This window comes from Coregonus clupeaformis, unplaced genomic scaffold (genome assembly GCF_020615455.1).
Source record: "Coregonus clupeaformis isolate EN_2021a unplaced genomic scaffold, ASM2061545v1 scaf0107, whole genome shotgun sequence".
Lineage (NCBI taxonomy): Eukaryota > Metazoa > Chordata > Actinopteri > Salmoniformes > Salmonidae > Coregonus > Coregonus clupeaformis.
In genome coordinates, this window is record NW_025533562.1 from 102,998 (window position 1) to 121,245 (window position 18,248).

The following is an 18,248-nucleotide window of genomic DNA, read 5'->3' on the forward strand; positions in this document are numbered from 1 at the left end:
GAAACGGAGGGCCGAACAGGCCCCCATTAACATCGACGGGGCTGAAGTGGAGCAGGTTGAGAGTTTCAAGTTCCTTGGTGTCCACATCACCAACAAACTATCATGGTCCAAACACACCAAGACAGTTGTGATGAGGGCACGACAACACCTTTTCCCCCTCAGGAGACTGAAAAGATTTGGCATGGGTTCCCAGATCCTCAAAAAGTTCTACAGCTGCACCATCAAGCGCATCCTGACCGATTGCATCACCACCTTTTATGGCAACTGCTCTGCATCTGACTGTAAGGCGATACAAAGGGGCCAAGCTTCCTGACATCCAGGACCTATATACTAGGTGTGTCAGAGGAAGGCCCAAAAATTGCCAAAGACTCCAGTCACCCAAGTCATAGACTGTTCTCTCTGCTACCGCACGGCAAGTGGTACCGGTGCACCAAGTCTAGGACCAAAAGGCTCCTTAACAACTTCTACACCCAAGCCATAAGACTGCTGAACAATTAATCAAATGGCTACCCGGACTATTTAGATTGACCCACCCACTGCTGCTACTCGCTGTTTATTATCTGTTTATATCTAACCTGTACCCCCGCACATTGACTCGGTACCGGTACCCCCTGTATATAGCCTCGTTATTGTTATGTAATTTTATTGTGTTCTTTTTGATTATTTAATTTTTTTACTTTAGTTTATTTAGTAAATATTTTCTTAACTCTATTTCTTGAGCTGCATTGTTGGTTAAGGGCATGTAAGTAAGCATTTCACAGTAAGGTCTACAACTGTTGTATTCGGCGCATGTGACAAATAAAATGTGATTTGATTTGATGTGAATCCTACAAATGAAAAGGGCAAATTTGGGTTCAATCAATTAGCTTAATTTCTCAAGAGATCAAATAAAATGTAAACAAAAATGTTTCAGGAATGCTAATCTTATCCGCTTCTAACTACAGAAACGATTTCAGAACAATCTGAGATGGTGGGTGTCATGGCTTGCTGAAATTACACAAAAACAATACACTATAAATCAGTGGTGTAAAGTACTTAAGTAAAAATACTTTAAAGTACATTTTTGGGGGTATCTGTACTTTACTATTTATATTTTTAACTACTTTAACTTTACTACATTTTTAAAGAATATAATGTACTTTTTACTCCATACATTTTCCCTGACACCCAAAAGTACTCTCTTTGAATGCAGGACAGGTAAATTGTCAAATTCACGTAATTATCAAGAGAACATCCCTGGTAATCCTTACTGCCTCTGATCTGGTGGACATACTAAACACAAATGCACCATTTGTAAATTGTCTGAGTGTTGGGAGTGTTCCCCTGGCTATCATTACATAAAAAAAGAAAAGAAAATGGCACCGTCTGGTTTGCTTAATATAAGGAATTTGAAATTATTTATTAAGTATATTTTAGCAGTTACATTTACTTTTGATACTTAAGTATATTTAAAACCAAATACTTTAAAACTTTTACTCAAGTAGTACACTGCTCAAAAAAATTAAGGGAAAACTTAAACAACACAATGTAACTCCAAGTCAATCACACTTCTGTGAAATCAAACTGTCCACTTAGGAAGCAACACTGATTGACAATAAATTTCACATGCTGTTGTGCAAATGGAATAGACAACAGGTGGAAATTATAGGCAATTAGCAAGACACCCCCAATAAAGGACAGGTTTTGCAGGTGGTGACCACAGACCACTTCTCAGTTCCTATGCTTCCTGGCTGATGTTTTGGTCACTTTTGAATGCTGGCGGTGCTTTCACTCTAGTGGTAGCATGAGACGGAGTCTACAACCCACACAAGTGGCTCAGGTAGTGCAGCTCATCCAGGATGGCACATCAATGCGAGCTGTGGCAAGAAGGTTTGCTGTGTCTGTCAGCGTAGTGTCCAGAGCATGGAGGCGCTACCAGGAGACAGGCCAGTACATCAGGAGACGTGGAGGAGGCCGTAGGAGGGCAACAACCCAGCAGCAGGACTGCTACCTCCGCCTTTGTGCAAGGAGGAGCAGGAGGAGCACTGCCAGAGCCCTGCAAAATGACCTCCAGCAGGCCACAAATGTGCATGTGTCTGCTCAAACGGTCAGAAACAGACTCCATGAGGGTGGTATGAGGGCCCGACGTCCACAGGTGGGGGTTGTGCTTACAGCCCAACACCGTGCAGGACGTTTGGCATTTGCCAGAGAACACCAAGATTGGCAAATTCGCTACTGGCGCCCTGTGCTCTTCACAGATGAAAGCAGGTTCACACTGAGCACATGTGACAGAGGTGACAGAGTCTGGAGACGCCGTGGAGAACGTTCTGCTGCCTGCAACATCCTCCAGCATGACCGGTTTGGCGGTGGGTCAGTCATGGTGTGGGGTGGCATTTCTTTGGGGGGCCGCACAGCCCTTCATGTGCTTGCCAGAGGTAGCCTGACTGCCATTAGGTACCGAGATGAGATCCTCAGACCCCTTGTGAGACCATATGCTGGTGCGGTTGGCCCTGGGTTCCTCCTAATGCAAGACAATGCTAGACCTCATGTGGCTGGAGTGTGTCAGCAGTTCCTGCAAGAGGAAGGCATTGATGCTATGGACTGGCCCGCCCGTTCCCCAGACCTGAATCCAATTGAGCACATCTGGGACATCATGTCTCGCTCCATCCACCAACGCCACGTTGCACCACAGACTGTCCAGGAGTTGGCGGATGCTTTAGTCCAGGTCTGGGAGGAGATCCCTCAGGAGACCATCCGCCACCTCATCAGGAGCATGCCCAGGCATTGTAGGGAGGTCATACAGGCACGTGGAGGCCACACACACTACTGAGCCTCATTTTGACTTGTTTTAAGGACATTACATCAAAGTTGGATCAGCCTGTAGTGTGGTTTTCCACTTTAATTTTGAGGGTGACTCCAAATCCAGACCTCCATTGATAATTTTTGTATGATTTTGTTGTCAGCACATTCAACTATGTAAAGAAAAAAGTATTTAATAAGATTATTTCATTCATTCAGATCTAGGATGTGTTATTTTAGTGTTCCCTTTATTTTTTTGAGCAGTGTATTTTACTGGGTGACTCACTTTTACTTGAGTAATTTTCTATTAAAGTATCTTTACTTTTACTCAAGTATGACAATTGGGTACTTTTTCCACTACTGACTATAATAATACATGCAATTCAGAAAACCACTGGAAAGTTATTACACATATTCACAGTCTGTCCAGCCATGTATTGGGCCCACATCTGTCCTATGTCCCACTGTTCAGCAGCCTGATGGCCGTCGGAATGAAACTGGCCCTGCTCCTATTCTTGCTGAACAGTGGGGCCTTATATCTCCTTCATGAGGCCAGCAGCTGAAAGCATTTAGGTTGTGAGAAATGTTCCCTCTAATTCTTTTGGGTACTGAGCAAATTTCAGGTCTGCTGAGCGCAAAGTTGAACGTTGTGAAAATTCTGTGCAACTTCCAGTGCAAGTTTACTGTGAACTCTGCGGCTGTACCCGCTTTTACAGTTTCAGACAATGGTCAAGTAGGCTACTTGTGACTATTTGATCATAATGTAGACCTACCAGAGTGGCCTACCATCAAAAACAGTGGAGAAAATGCATCCCATAACACTAACATGGAAATAGCTGTTCTATCATTCAGCCTACAGTAGCAGCCAATGTGTGGTGTTCAATGTAGACCTACATTCCATGAGACATTTGAAAAAAACATACGGGACTTGACATTAACCTGTTTATCCACTTGTCCTTCAGACAAGGAGGTGACTGAAAATGTTGTGTTGTTTGATGCAAGAAACCACTTTACAAAATAAAATGCATTATTATTCCCATACCATTATTACAGCGAATCAGACAAATTATGCTACCCTCTGCCTATTGGCTACTTGGCTTATTCAAGCTAAGTAGCCAACACTGCCCCTTTAAAGACAAGAAAAGCTCTTTACCCAAATTGCTTTTCAAAGATGTCTAGAAATGTATACGTTTTGTGCTCTGGTAGGAAGCAATCACTCCCCCATTGCTGACTAAAAATTATCTATAAACTGGCCTAATAACTCACTAACTAGCAAAGGATATGAACAAATGTGCACACGTCGCTACATGCAGCTCTCGCTTTGATCTCAAAACAAGCCCGTCTACATACGACCACTCATGCTGTAAACATAGTCCAGTTCAAAGTCAATGGAACAGATCCATATATGGCAATGGTCTATCTGCATATAGGCCTACAGCTGCTCTGATTGGTTATGCCGCACCAGTCTGTGTAGAGTACGGACAGAGTTGTGAGTGTCAATGCAATAGAATCCTACTCCGATGAAATGTTGATAGTGTTAACTAAGGGGGAAAAACTCTAGAAAGTTGAGTGGAGTAACATATCTTGCTTCTCTGTGAAGGCTGATATTTATTCTGCGTGGCAGTCCCAGGGGAGCTGCGCAGCTTAGAGGGAACATTGGTTGTGAGGCCTCTAGTCGCGTGGCGCAGTGGTCTAAGGCACTGCATCGCAGTGCTAGCTGTGCCACGGTTCGAATCCAGGCTCTGTTGTAGCCGGCCGTGACCGGGAGACCCATGGGGCGGCGCACAATTGGCCCAGCGTCATCCAGGGTAGGGGAGGGAATGGCCGGCAGGGATGTAGCTCAGTTGTTAGAGCATGGCGTTTGCAACGCCAGGGTTGTGGGTTCGATTCCCATGAGGGGCCAGTATGAAAAAATTAATTAAATAAAAAATAATAAATAAATAAATAATAATGTATGATTGTGCAAAGCTGGTTACTACAAGAGTGTGCAAAGCTGGTTACTACATGATTCCATATGTGTTATTTCATAGTTTTGATGTCTTCACTATTATTCTACAATGTAGAAAATAGTAAAAATAACTGTAAGTCGCTCTGGATAAGAGTGTCTGCTAAATGACTAAAATGTAAATGTTAAACCACCAAATGTCTCCTCATGTCTATTTCTTCCGTTGAAAAGGAATGATTTCCGGTAGCGTGGCGTTAAAAGTAACAGGATACTGTCTGCACTGGACATCTGTGTATGGAATATGAAAGTGCCTGCTGCAGCTATAGGCTACCTGACATGGGGCAAGGGGTCTCAAACTTGGGTCCTACAGTATGTACGCACAATGTGTATCAGATAACTGTTTGCATCAGGTCCGTGTCACTCCAGGTTGAAATAAGGCCACCAAAGTATCATCCATGTTTATGGTGAAGTCACACTATGCCATAATCAAAGACTGATTTTATCTGTGAAGGGCTGGTTCAATAAGGGCTGGCTCAATAACACACACACACACACACACACACATACATACATACATACATACATACATACATACATACATACATACATACATACATACATTCATACACACAGTACCAGTCAAAAGTTTGGACACACCTACTCATTCAAGGGTTTTTCTTTATTTTTACTATTTTCTACATTGTAGAATAATAGTGAAGACATCTTAACTATGAAATAACACATATGGGCCCTGTGTAGCTCAGTTGGTAGAGCATAGCGCTTGCAACGCATGTGTGGTTCCCACCTAGAACCATGGAGGAGGAGGTGTGATGGTGCTTTGCTGGTGACACGTCAGTGATTCATTTAGAATTCCAGGCACACTTAACCAGCATGGCTACCACAGCATTCTGCAGCGATACGCCATCCCATCTGGTTTGCGCTTAGTGGGACTATCATTTGATTTTCAACAGGACAATGACCCAACACACCTCCAGGCTGTGTAAGGGCTATTTGACCAAGAAGGAGAGTGATGGAGTGCTGTATCAGATGACCTGGCCTCCACAATCACCCGACCTCAACCCAATTGAGATGGTTTGGGATGAGTTGGGCCGCTGAGTGAAGGAAAAGCAGTCAACAAGTGCTCAGCATGTGGGAACTTCTTCAAGACTGTTGGAAAAGCATTCCTCATGATGCTGGTTGAGAGAATGCCAAGAGTGTGCAAAGCTGGTTACTACATGATTCCATATGTGTTATTTCATAGTTTTGATGTCTTCACTATTATTCTACAATGTAGAAAATAGTAAAAATAAAGAAAAACCCTTGAATGAGTAGGTGTGTCCAAACTTTTGACTGGTACTGTATAATAATAATAATAATAATAATAATAATAATAATAATAATATAACCAGCCAGGTGCACAGGTTAAATTATTTGCTGTATTTCTAAATAAAAGCACTAGTGCATGAACAATTGTAAAGGATGAATTGTATAAATAAATATTAGTGGAAATATATTAATGTCAAGATATAAAAACAGTCATTTGTTGATTGTATTGGACACTATTGTGCCTTTGCGTGCCTTTATGCATGAATCAATCTAGTGTTCTATTTATGCTTCGGGTCTACAGTCAGCACACAGCTTCTGGGCTTTGTGAGAGCAAGCCCCACAAATAAATCGGTTGCACTGCACACAGTTTTCATGGGCCTTGTTTCGTTTGCAGCTGCCGCAGGTGTCGCATAATCTCTCTGAAGCGGTTCTGTGGCATGGTCTCTCGGAAAAAGTCCACCCCATACCTATCAGACCACAATGACTCCACATCCATGCTCTTTCCGCCGTATGCCCCACGCACATACAAGAGTGCAATAAATGCTTAGAGTTCATCCATAGACATGTCCCATGTACTGTTTCCTTTACTGTGCGCATGAGCAACAGTACAATCTCTGATGTGCTGCAACATCTGCATGTCACTTACAGTTGGCTCTGTTCTGGTTTTTCTGCGAGGGTCAGGCATCGGAGGCTGAGGCTCGAAGCCAACATCAGAATCAGAGGAAGACTCTTCATCAGCAACGATTTCAAGCTCAATATCTGATCCTCCATCCGACTCATCTAAATTCTGCAGCATTTGCAAATCTGTCAGTGCATCCATTTGTTTGGTTCGGCTTGCCATTGTACACACATTGTATGTTGTACTCAGTGTCTGCTTTGACTTTCCGTGGGGAAATTATACACAATTTCCAGCCTTTCATAATAAAAATAATTAGATCCGCCCACAATTCATCATCATCATTACACTATTGTTCTAAATTCAATCAGCCCTCTTCACCCTCATCATTCAGATCAATCAAATTCAAATCACCCTCCTCATCATTCAGTTCATTGAAGTCACATGCACTATTATCAGTTTATATTGCCCATTCATCCATTGACGACAGAATAGCATATTTTAAATGTAAGTTTATGTTACTCGTTTTTGCTTAGTAGCCAGAGAAATGCTGCCGCGCGAGTGGTCATGTGCTGAATGCATGGACGGATATTCTTGGAAACAGTGAAATTTTGAAATAGAGCTGCACCTCTTGAATTTTGAGTTATTTGACAAAGGTAAGTGTCATAGAAACTGCAGAAAATTCTCTTTCTGATACTATAGAGAAATCAAAACGTTTTACCTGCATGCGACTGAAGGAGGATTTGATCAAATGATGTTCCTTTTCCTGCATCTGTTAATTACAAGATGAGCCCATCTCATGTACAATTTCATAACTGATAACCTAATAATGTCACTCATCAGATTATTGTCAATTTAATATTGTCTATAGGCTAACTCTTATTATGTGTGAAATTAGTTTCGGTATAGTTTCGATGGGCCGGCTGTGTAGGCTGACTGGCATCGTTTGTTTCCCTCGCATCAACTTGGATAGAGTCAAGGATATGTTTTGCAGTATTCTAAAGGCCTACTGCAACACATCGCATGCTTTTGTTTCCCTTACAATACATTTGATTAGTAATAGAGTTACAGTAAATGAAACAGTCCTGTAACAGCTTATTTTTACAAAGTAAAACGTAAAAGAGAATGGTATCAACCCCCAAGGAGCGCGATCAAATTATTTGGTGCTGATAAATAGGCATAACTCAAACTCATCATTACACTATTGTCTTTCTAAATGAAATCAACCTCTTCACCCTCCTTATCATTCAGTTAGGCCTAATTAAAATGTAATTGTGAAGTAAGGTGCACAATTATCGCCCATTCATCAATGTTTCATTCATTCGGTGAAGAGAGCGAGACGCATTAGCGCCTGGCTGGGTACCAACGTCCTAAAGCACATGGGCTTGGCAGGTTAAGTTGGGAACAGGTGAAAAAATATATATATACAAAACTGGTAAAAAGGGTCTAAATACTTGTGATTTCAAAATTCGGACAAACGAGCAGCGTAAAATAAATTTAGGAAAGTCCGTGAAGGAGCCGTACATAGCTTTTGTTGGGAAGATTTGTTTGATTTACAACATCAGTGGCCGTTGGCCTATGGCGGTTCTACTATTAAAGCTGTAATATGTAACTTTTTGGGTGACCCGACCAAATTCCCAAATAAATGTTTGTTATAGATCTGTCATTATCATTGAAAGTAAGTCTAAGAAGCAGTAGATCTGTTCTATGTGAGCCATATCTATGCTTCCCGTTCTTACATTCTTCAAACAGCTGAAAATACAATATTTTTGGTGATGAAAACGATATTTTACAGCGGTTTAGATTGTACAATGAACTTGCTTGTTTTGTACAATGAACTTGCTTGTTTTGTTACATAAACTGAAATGAGGCGAACGATTAGATTTTAGCAACCAGGAAATGGCTGAGCGATTTCTGCATAGTGCATCTTTAAACAGAGGTAAGGTCCTTGGACTAAGGAGTAACGTTAAACTCATTTAGTCCAATATTGTGCTAGGTTTGACAAGAATTGAAGGCATGTCAACCTCATCTATTTTTTACAATGACATTTCCTCGCAGTTTAAAACATACTTTCCTATTCTACTTTGTTATTCTTTTGCAAGTTAATCCAATAGCTAGGATCATACTGTTTTGTTTGAACTATTCAGCGTGCAAAATTGTTACAAGCAAATACTATTTTGATCTACAGCAAACGTGTGTAACGGAGATGCATTACATAACGTTACATTTGCAATTAAATATCAAACTATCCACATTCATATGCGTGATACATGCTGTTTTGAAAGGGCAAAAATAACTTTGTAGGACAATTTAGAACTTGAAACAACTTACTTGCGTTCTGCAACAACAGACCATGAACCACACGTTGAACGTCAGTCAGGAGTTGCCTCGTGCCCATTTACTAAGTTCCTATTGGCTTCTGTATGAGGAAGTAGCTCGCGAGCTGATTCTTCTTCTTTAGATTTGTACTAGTGGATCGTAACCAACTGAACGGTGGAATGTGAGGCCGGTCACGACCTCTCTATCACTATATTATGTTACTTAACCCTGTATTTATAATAAAATAAAGCCCTACAAACCTTACTAATACCACCCAAACCCTATCCCCGGCCAACCTCTCGGACCCTATCAAACAAACTCTCCCATCTGGCAGTCACTCCAAACACATAAATTCAAAATGCAACTAGACATTGTTATCAAAAATGTATACATATTTATTCAAAACTGATGGGATGACAAAGAGGATAGAATATGCTAAAAAGGCAATAGAAACAAGTAACACTTCAACCTTGCAAGTTAATCCAGTAGCTCAGTTGGTAGAGCATGGCGCTTGCAATGCCAGGGTTGTGGGTTCGATTCCCATGGGGGGCCATGGGAATCGAACCCACAAATCTCGTACACCCAAATACCTCTCAGCAGCTGCCACCACACCCTCAATTTTCTGCGACTTACATTCCAACCCTGCAGTACAGTTAATAACCATTGCTATAAAACACAAAAAATCCAATCTTACTGAAGCATATATCACTTGTTGGCCTATCCCTTTGTACTGGAACAGATCTACTACTCACACCAATCCTCTCAGGATCCCTCCCCTTGACCCATCTTCCTCAACTTTCTTCACTGCCTCAGCACTACTCTAACCCTGGAAACCTCAACCTGCCTCTCTCGCACCGGACATTTCTGATCCCCAGCCCCATGGGCACCCCTACAATTAACACATTCCACTACTTTCCCCAATGCTACACATTCCTTTGTCTCATGCCCTTCTGCACACTTCTCACACCTAGGAACCTCCCTCCTACACACTGCTGCCACATGCCCCTACGCTTGACACCTGTAACAACGTAATGTATTCAGCACAAAAGCTCATACAGGATAACATATACAGTTCATTCGGAAAGTATTCAGACCACTTTACTTTTTCCAAATGTTGTTACATTACAGCCCTATTCTAAAATTAATTAAATAAAAGCAATCCTAATCAGTCTACACACAATACCCCATAATGACAAAGTGAAATCAGGTTAGACATTTTTGCAAATGAGTTAAAAATAAAAAACAGAAATACCTTATTTACATAAGTATTCAGACCCTTTGCTATGAGACTCGAAATTGAGCTCAGGTGCATCCTGTTTCCATTGATCATCCTTGAGATATTTCTACAACTTGATTGGAGTCCACCTGTGGTAAATTCAATTGATTGGACATGATTTGGAAAGGCACACACCTATCTATATAATGTCCCACAGTTGACAGTGCATGTCAGAGGAGGGAGTTGGACATCGTGTCGAGAGAGGAAATGGCGACCGTGCTTGAATCTGAAAGTGCGGCAAGTGAAGTGTGTGATAATGAATGGAAAATAGTGAAATCAAAGAATGGAACAAAACGAGCAAAACTTGTAGTAGAAGGCAAGGATCGGTCCAATAATGCATTTCTTATTGGACTGCGTTTTTTGGACAAGGAGATTCATTTGGGAAATCCATTTGTAATACAGTGGCAACAGGTGGCGATGGGGTGAGGTTGTGTTTCTCTAAGCGGGAGGTAAGCTTGGCTTCTTCTTTATATGGTGTCGAGTAAAGCTTAAACCATGTATTTAGATTGTAGGTAGGTATTGTAGTTAGATATTGTAGGTAGTTTATCTAGGTAGTTATTGTAGGTAATTATTGTATTCGGCTGAGCCCGGTGAAGCACGAGGCTAGCTAACCCACTACCTGGACCAATAAAGCTAGCTAGCTAGCGGGTAGCTACTGGTAACTATTAGCAACTGTGGATAGTTGTTTCCAATGTTATTTCACGCTTAAGAGTACCTCTAATTATGCCAGCTAGCTACCTACCATTCAGCTGTTTTTCTAACCTCATTATCTGAAGCGTTAATGTTAGGTAGTTAGTAGCTACTGTACTCGAAATGTAGCTAGCTTGTTGCTACCTGGATAGCTAACTAAACAATAGCTGGAACGACCTAGCTGTAATGTTTCGAGATGCTTTCTCTCCGCTGGGACAGATGCAAACTGGCTAAATCGATTCAGTAGCTAGTTTTACACTTAATTAGCTAACAATAGCTACTAAGGGTAAGTTATAACCTACATTTATTTACATACTGGTAACCAGAGTCGTTCAAAAGGAATTCAAGACATGGGTGACTAGTTAATGTTAGCTTGGCTCTCTCTGTGTGTTTCATACCGTGGGAGGAGGGGTTGGTTCATTGACAGAGAGCAATGGCTAGCTAATATGCTAACTATTCTTGCTAGCTAACTAACTGGCTGAATAAGTTGACGACGTACTCACTCAAACTGTCAAAACTAACCCCAAAACTTTACACAACGTTAGACACGGACACAAATCATCTGTTTAGCGTGTTAACACACTATTGGTAGTTTGTTGTAACCGAGTATTGGTGCTAAACCGTGTTTACATTTACATTTACATTTTAGTCATTTAGCAGACGCTCTTATCCAGAGCGACTTACAGTTAGTGAATACATATTTTTTTATACTGGCCCCCCGTGGGAATCGAACCCACAACCCTGGCGTTGCAAACGCCATGCTCTATCAACTGAGCTACATCCCTGCCGGCCATTCCCTCCCCTACCCTGGACGACGCTGGGCCAATTGTGCGCCGCCCATGAGTCTCCCGGTCGCGGCCGGCTGCGACAGAGCCTGGATTCGAACCAGGATCTCTAGTGGCACAGTTAGCACTGCGATGCAGTGCCTTAGACCACTGCGCCACTCAGGAGTTATTTGAAGCTAGCATGCTAGTTAGCTATGATGTCATAGGATACGGTGCCCTGGGCGGATTTCACGGAAGAATACTGTACCAAGTTAGCTAGCTGAATAAACTAAGTATATTCCTAGAAAACATTGAACCGCTGTAGTTTACAACAATTATAATTTCTAAAGTGGAAGTTGGGAGAGTTATACTTGAGTGTTTCAGTGAAACATGAGAGAGGCCCCGCTCTCTCGCTTACCCAGATGTTTAGTTAATTTCATTCTGATCTCCTTTGCATTATTGTAGCCTTTTCTGCAGCCTGTCAACTATGTGTCTGTCTATCCCTGTTCTCTCCTCTCTGCACAGGCCATACAAACACTTCACACCGCGTGGCTGCTGCCACTCTAATCTGGTGGTCCCTGTGCGCACGACCCACGTGGAGTTCCAGGTCTCCGGCAGCCTCTGGAACTGCCGTTCTGCGGCCAACAAGGCAGAGTTCATCTCAGCCTATGCTACCCTCCAGTCCCTCGACTTCTTGGTGCTGACGGAAACATGGATTACCACAAAAAACACTGCTACTCCTACTGCTCTTTACTTGTCTGATCATGTGTTCTCGCATACCCCGAGAGCATCTGGTCTCACCGTCCCCCCTTACTCACAAGGCAGGCAATACGCTTGACCTCATCTTTACTAGATGCTGTTCTTCTACTAATCTCACTGCAACTCCCCTCCAAGTCTCCGACCACTACTTTGTATCCTTTTCTCTCTCGCTCTCCTCCAACATTACTCACTCTGCCCCTACTCAGATGGTAATGTGCCGTCGCAACCTTCGCTTTCTCTATCCTGCTACTCTCTCCTCTTCCATCCTATCATCTCGTCCCTCTGCTAAATCCTTCTCCCTCCATTCTGCTGATTCTGCCTCCTCAACCCTCCTCAACCCTCCTCTCCTCCCTTTCTGCATCTTTTGACTCTCTATGTCCCCTATCCTCCTGGCCGGCTCGGTCCTCCCCTCCTGCTCCGTGGCATGACAACTCATTGCGAGCTTACAGAACAGGGCTCCGGGCAGCCGAGCAGAAATGGAGGAAAACTAGACTCCCTGCGGACCTGTCAACTAATTGTGAAGGAAGAGGATTTTGTGGCATTTATAGCCACATTAATTACAGCACAAGTGTCTATGAAGTCCAAGAAGCTGGGGCTTTTGGGGCTCCAAGACTTCACGGCAGAAGCACTGCAAGGACTATTGTCGATAGGAAATGTCCCGCCCTCACAGGTGTCTTTTGAGCATGTGTAGGGACATGATTAGAATTTATTTTTTCACAGAAAAGCAGGTTGATTTGGTTTAGTTAATTTATTTTTTGGTAGTTTGTATGATATTTCATTTATTGTGGGATCCTTATTATTCACCCGCACAGTAGGTGGTGGAATGCACATCAAATTGTTGCTAATGCCATTATACCATAGAAGAAGAAGAAGTGCATGTCAGAGCAAAAACCAAGACATGAGGTCGAAGGAATTGTCTGTAGAGCTCCGAGACAGGATTGTGTCGAGGCACAGATCTGGGGAAGAGTACCAAAACATTTCTGCAGCACTGAAGGTCCCCAAGAACACAGTGGCCTCCATCATTCTTAAATGGACAAAGTTTGGAACCACCAAGACTCTTCCTAGAGCTGGCCGCGCGGCCAAATTGAGCAATCGGGGGAGAAGGGCCTTGGTCAGGGAAGTGACCAAGAACCCGATGGTCACTCTGACAGAGCTCCAGAGTTCCTCTGTGGAGATGGGAGAACCTTCCAGAAGGACAACAATCTCTGCAGCACTCCACCAATCAGGCCTTTATGGTAGAGTAGCCAGCCGGAAGCCACTCCTCAGTAAAAGGCACCTAAAAGGCACCTGGAGTTTGCCAAAAGGCACCTAAAGGACTCTCAGACCATGAGAAACAAGATTCTCTGGACTGATGAAACCAAGATTGAACTCTTTGGCCTGAATGTCAAGCGTCACGTCTGGAGGAAACCTGGCACCATCCCTACGGTGAAGTATGGTGGTGGCAGCATCATGCTGTGGGGATGTTTTTCAGCGGCAGGGACTGGGAAAGATGAACGGAGAAAAGTACAGAGAGATCCTTGATGAAAACCTGCTTCAGAGCACTCAGGACCACAGACTGGGGCGAAGGTTCACCTTCCAACAGGACAACAACCCTAAGCACACAGCCAAGACAACACAAAAAAAAAGTATCTGAATGTCCTTGAGTGGCCAGCCAGAGCCCAGACTTGAACCCAATCGAACATCTCTGGAGAGACCTGAAAATATACGTGCAGCGACGCTCCCCATCCAACCTGACAGAGCTTGAGAGGATCTGCAGAGAAGAATGGGAGAAACTCCCCAAATACAGGTGTGCCAAGCTTGTAGCGTCATACCCAAGAAGACTTGAGGCTGTAATCGCTGCCGAAGGTGCTTCAACAAAGTACTGAGTAAAGGGTCTGAATACTTAAGTAAATATGATATTTCTAATACATTTGCAAAAATGTCTAAACCTGTTTTTGCTTTATGGGTTATTGTGTGTAGATTGCTGAGGGGATTTTAAATTTTTATTAAATCCATTTTAGAATAAGGCTGTAATGTAAGAAAATGTGGAAAAAGTGAAGGGGTCTGAATACTTTCTGAATGCACTGTATATCCTAACATCACTTTGTCGGGCTAAGACTCAACATCAAAACTCAAAAGAACAGACAACAACGCTTCTGTTTCACAACTCACGACACTCGGTCTGTGTCGCACCAAACGACAAGCATCACCAACCCCAGTAATCACTCCTTTCAATGGCACCCTTTTCTTGAGAGCAAAACAATTCACATTTATTGTCCCCATTCGTTTAACGCAGAGCGCCTGCTCCCTCTGACCAGCAGAAACACAAACAATTATCACCAGACCACTTCTGGTTACCTTCACCGATTCCACAGCACCCAACTCTGTTTTCCCCCACCCTGAAACCACAAATGTATCAGCCAAAAGGCAAGGGTCCAGTTTTTCAAGAAATTTCACTCCTACCGTCACAGAATATCCTGACCCTCGGTGCAAGCCTCGGGCTGCGAGAACGTCACCACACCTACCCCCTCCGATACTTCACCCTCACTCACTTCCATTTCTCCTCCTGTCTTCGATCTGGTGTACAACTCACTCTGCTTACACTTTCTACCATTCGTCTTTAACAAACCATCTTCCTTTTCCCCGCCATTTTTAACTGATTCAAGCTCACCCTCTTCCTCTCTCTCTTAGACCTCCTCTGCCTCTCCTTTTCCCTCCATTCCTCCTCCGTCATTCAAGTATACGTCTCCTTATGATAATACTGCACTTCTCCTGACATACACTATATATACAAAAGTATGTGGACACCCCTTCAAATTAGTGGATTCGGCTATTTCAGCCACACCCATTGCTTACAGGTGTATAAAATCGAGCACATAACCATGCAATCTCCATGGACAAACAGTGGCCTTACTGAAGAGCTCAGTGACTTTCAACTTGGCACCGTCATAGGATGCCACCTTTCCAACAAGTCAGTTAGTCAGATTTCTGCCCTGCTAGAGCTGCCTCGGTCAACTGTAAGGGCTGTTATTGTGAAGTGGAAATGTCTAGAAGCAACAACGGCTCAGCCGATAAGCGGTAGACCCTAGTAGACCCACAAGCTTACAGAATGGGACCTCCGAGTGCTGAAGCGCGTAAACATTGTCTGTCCTCGGTTGCAACACTCACTACCGAGTTCCAAACTGCCTCTGGAAGCAACGTCAGCACAAGTAAGAACTGTTCATCAGGACCTTCATGAAATGGATTTCAATGGCCGCGCAACCGCACACAAGCCCCGGTTAGCTGCTCCAGTCCAATGCCAGAGCAGTCCACTCCACCAGTGCCTAGTCCAGCCCTGGTCAGCTGCTCCAGTCCAGAGCCAGAGCAGTCCGCTCCACTGGGGTCCAGTTCAGCTTCGGGCAGCGGCTCCACTCCTCCAGTGCCAGAGCAGTTCGCTCCACCGGTGCCCAGTCCGGGTCCGGTCGTCTACTCTCCCACACCAGGGTCCAGACAGGACTTGGTGCATCGCGGGAGGACTGCAGAGCCAGAACCAGACGTCTACCCCTCTCCAGGGTCGGGGCCTCCCACACCAGGGTCCAGACAGGGCTTGGTGCATCGCGGGAGGATTGCCGGTCCAGGCCCAGACGTCAGCCCCTCTCCATGGTCGGGGCCTCCCACACCAGGGTCCAGACAGGGCTTGGTGCATCGTGGGAGGACTGAGAGGGGAAGCATCGCGCTGGGGTCCAGACCGGACCAGGTGTGCAACGGGGAGCCAGAAAAGGAGAGGACAGTAAGGGTGACGTCGCGCCCGGAGCCGGAGCCTCCACCGAGGCTAAATGCCCACCTGGACCCTCCCCTAATGAGTCAGTTTTGCGGCCGGGGTCCGCACCTTTGGGGGGGTACTGTCACGCCCTGACATAGAGATCTCTAGTTAGTTTGGTCAGGGTGTGAATATCTATGTGTAGATCTATGTTATCTATTTCTATGTTGGCCGGGTGTGGTTCCCAATCAGAGGCAGCTGTCGATCATTGTCTCTGCTTGGGGTTCATACTTAGGCAGCCATGTTGCCTACCTATGTTGTGGGATCTTGTTTCTGGTTTGGCTTGTTTATGTGTAGCCCATTAGAACTTCACGTCATGTTGCTTTTGTTGTGTGTTTACTTCTTAATTAAACATGTACGCATACCACGATGCACCTTGGCCCAATCCTTTATATGACGAATGTGACAGATAATGGTAAATCTGGATTAAATACATTTCACATAACACATTTAAAGGGGGAAATAGTGCCCTAGTGAAGATGGCATCTTCACAAAATCATACAGTTCACAATAATAAAACATTCTCAACAGTTTCATCTATAATACACCCATCACCCATTCCAGTATCATGTTTCAGTAAACATTTTAAGAAGAGTTTAATCCCGTATGATCTCATCTTGCACAAGACAACTTCCTCCCTTCTGTTACCATTATATGACACTACCTCCCATACAGATTTCCTTATACTATAGAAATGTTTCCCCTTAGGTCCCAAGTTCTAGGTCCCAAGAAACAAAGAGATCTTCTGTTAAATCTGACAATTCATCTTGATGGTTGTAAAGTCGTCTCAAATAAAACTGTGAAGGACCTCGGCGTTACTCTTGACCCTGATCTCTCTTTTGACGAACATATCAAGACTGTTTCAAGGACAGCTTTTTTCCATCTACGTAACATTGCAAAAATCAGAAATTTTCTGTCCAAAAATGATGCAGAAAAATTAATCCATGCATTTGTTACTTCTAGGTTAGACTACTGCAATGCTCTACTTTCCGGCTACCCGGATAAAGCACTAAATAAACTTCAGTTAGTGCTAAATACGGCTGCTAGAATCCTGACTAGAACCAAGAAATTTGATCATATTACTCCAGTGCTAGCTTCCCTACACTGGCTTCCTGTTAAGGCAAGGGCTGATTTCAAGGTTTTACTGTTAACCTATAAAGCGTTACATGGGCTTGCTCCTACCTATCTTTCCGAGTTGGTCCTGCCGTACATACCAATACGTACGCTACGGTCACAAGACGCAGGCCTCCTAATTGTCCCTAGAATTTCTAAGCAAACAGCGGGAGGCAGGGCTTTCTCCTATAGATCTCCATTTTTATGGAACAGTTTGCCTACCCATGTGAGAGACGCAGACTCGGTCTCAACCTTTAAGTCTTTACTGAAGACTTATCTCTTCAGTAGGTCATATGATTGAGTGTAGTCTGGCCCAGGAGTGTGAAGGTGAACGGAAAGGCTCTGGAGCAACGAACAGCCCTTGCTGTCTCTGCCAGGCCGGTTCCCCTCTCTCCACTGGGGTTCTCTGCCTCTAACCCTGTTACAGGGGCTGAGTCACTGGCTTGCTGGTGCTCTTTCATGCCGTCCCTAGGAGGGGTGCGTCACTTGAGTGGGTTGAGTTACTGACGTGATCTTCCTGTCTGGGTTGGCGCCCCCTTGGTTTGTGCTGTGGTGGAGACCTCTGTGGGCTATACTCGGCCTTGTCTCAGGATTGTAAGTTGGTGGTTGAGGATATCCCTCTGGTGGTGCGGGGGCTGTGCTTTGGCAGAGTGGGTGGGGTTATATCCTTCCTGTTTGGCCCTGTCCGGGGTTTCTTCGGATGGGGCCACAGTGTCTCCCGGACCGCTCCTGTCTCAGCCTCCCAGTATTTATGCTGCAGTAGTTTATGTGTCGGGGGGCTGGGGTTAGTTGGTTATACCTGGAGTACTTCTCCTGTCTTATCCAGTGTCCTGTGTGAATTTAAGTATGCTCTCTCTAATTCTCTCGTTCTCTCTTTCTCTCTG

General features: G+C 44.0%; 1 protein-coding gene across 2 annotated transcripts in view; it reads right to left on the minus strand.

Annotated features, from left to right (window-relative positions):
* LOC123483404 (3-hydroxybutyrate dehydrogenase type 2-like) overlaps positions 1 to 9,089 on the minus strand; it is a 43,363-nt gene extending 34,274 nt beyond the window's left edge. The window contains exons 1-2 of one of the 2 annotated variants that reach the window (XM_045213388.1): positions 8,997 to 9,011; positions 7,387 to 7,437 (exon numbers count right to left, since the gene is read on the minus strand). The gene's annotated coding sequence lies outside the window, so the exon portion shown is untranslated. Of the gene's footprint in view, positions 1 to 7,386; positions 7,438 to 8,996 lie in introns of both variants that reach the window. The other variant, XM_045213387.1, reaches the window with a different exon arrangement.
* Between the last annotated feature and the right edge of the window lie 9,159 nt (positions 9,090 to 18,248).